Raw genomic sequence first — 2,269 nt, forward strand, 5'->3', positions numbered from 1 at the left:
AAATAAGTGGTGACTAAAGCCAGAAGGACTTCCTGTGAGGGTTGGAATATGACCATTGGGCTATGTGATCAGAGCACTCTTTCTTTAAGAGTGGTCCAGGGACCACCTGCAGCCAGTCTCTGGGAGGCTTGTAAATACTGAGGTTTCTAGACCTAGACATATCGATTCCAAATGGACTCTATTGGGAGTCAACATTTAAAACAGGTTTTCCGGTGAATTTTACACACTCCCTGATTTGAGAATTTTTGCTCTGATTCAATTCTGATGTTTATTAGACCCTCCAATGAGCTCTGTGCCCTTTCACTCATCTGTCTGAATAACTCTGTGATTACAGAAAATGTAAAGTAAAGCCATTGGTAAGCTATTGGGAAGCAGCAGGGAGTCAACCTGATTCCGCATGAAATTGAAATCCACACAGTGAGGAAAAGTGGAAAGGGAACTGAACTGGAAACCAAGACTTGTGTTTGCATTCTGGCTCTGTCATTAGCTTAAGGTGTGTGTGTTGATTTGATACACTTACATGTTGCAATGTGATTACTACTCTAGTATAACTAATATTTCTACTGTGTCATATAATTACATTTCTTTTTGTGGTGAAACATATATGATCTGGTCTCTTAGGAACTTTCAAGCATATAGTACAGTGTTATCTATAATGGCAATGGCACGCACGAGACCCCTAGAATTTATTCATGTTCTAAATGGAAATTTGTACTCTTTTCTATGTATTTTATGTATTTTATCATATCATCTGCAAATGACGTGAAAACCTTCTTTCCAAATTTGGATTCCTTTTATATCTTTCTCTTGTTATTCTAATTATTCTAGCTGTGACTTCCAATACTATGTTGAATGGTTGTGATGAGAGTGAGCACTCTTGCCTTGACATATATTAGTGGAAAAACTTTCAGTTTCTCACCATTGCAAATTATCTTAGTTGTGAGTTTTTCATATATGACCTATCCTCATTTATCTTAGGGTCTCCATCATAAATGGATGTTGAATTTTATCAAATGCCTTCTTGTCATTGTTGATATGACCATATGAATTTTATCTTTCTTTTTGTTCATGTGGTGAATTATGTTGACTGATTTTTTATTTTTGGATGTTGAACTAGTCTTGTGTTACTGGAATAAATTCCACTTGGTCATGGTATATGATTCTTTTTACTGCTCGTTGAACTTGGTTTGACAAGCTGTTATTGAGAATTTTTGCACCTGTGTTCATTCGGAAATTATTCTTTAGTTGTTGTTTTGCGGTGTCTTTAACTAGCATTGGTATTAGATTAATGTTGGCCTCATAAAATATGTTCAAAAGTGTTCTCTCCCTTTTTTGGGAAGTATAAGATTGATAAGTATTCTTGATGGGAGTACATTTATAAGTTACCTACCATTTCCCCATTTTTAATATTCTTTCTTTGGCTCAACTCTTGCTAGTTTTAGTTGTATGTGTCTTGGTACAGGTCTTCCTGCATTTAGTAACCAGGTTTTCTTTTAGCTTCATGTACATGTACATGTACAATTAATTCCTTCTCCTGATGTGGGAAATTTCCCTCTATTATTTTCATCTATCCCTTTGAGTTTGTTTATTACAGCAGTTCCGAACTCTCTGATAGGGAGATATAATCTTCCATACTTTGTGGTCTGGTTCACAGTGGTGGGGATGAAACTTCAGCTGAATGTTGGAGGAGGAGGAGGAGTTTTCCAGGCATAAAAAGTGGTGGGAAAGAGTTTTCCAGATAGTTTGGAAAATATGTGCAGAGACCCAGAGTTATGCTCCAAGCCATTAAGTCCAAGCAAGCCACATTTTCATTATATGAACTTTCAGTTCAAATCTATACTCAAAATGAAATTTAGCATAGAGGGGTATTTTTATTTATAACATTTCTTCTGTTTTCCTACTTTACATTCCTGAAAGGAGATATTATCCTTAGGGTTACTCAGTTTTGCTTTAGAACTCCTTCTTTTGCATAAATTCCCTTTATGCATATTCATTCATTCACCTTTTCGGTGGCTGTCTGGGGAGGGGGGATATAGACCAACAAAGACTCCTTCAGGCATGTCTTTCTGGTGACCTTTGGACTTATTCCAATCAGCCAGTCAAGTAGCTAGTATTCTCCAAGTCAGATCAGAGAAATAGAACAGACAGTAAGAATCCAAACTGCCAAATAGGGGTAAATTCTAATCCAAGTCACATCAGATCTATTATGAGTTTGGGGGAAAGTCAAATCTTTACGACATCCAGGAAACTTAATCATCTTCAGTCAGCA

The sequence above is a fragment of the Talpa europaea genome (genome assembly GCF_964194135.1).
Source record: "Talpa europaea genome assembly, chromosome: 1".
Lineage (NCBI taxonomy): Eukaryota > Metazoa > Chordata > Mammalia > Eulipotyphla > Talpidae > Talpa > Talpa europaea.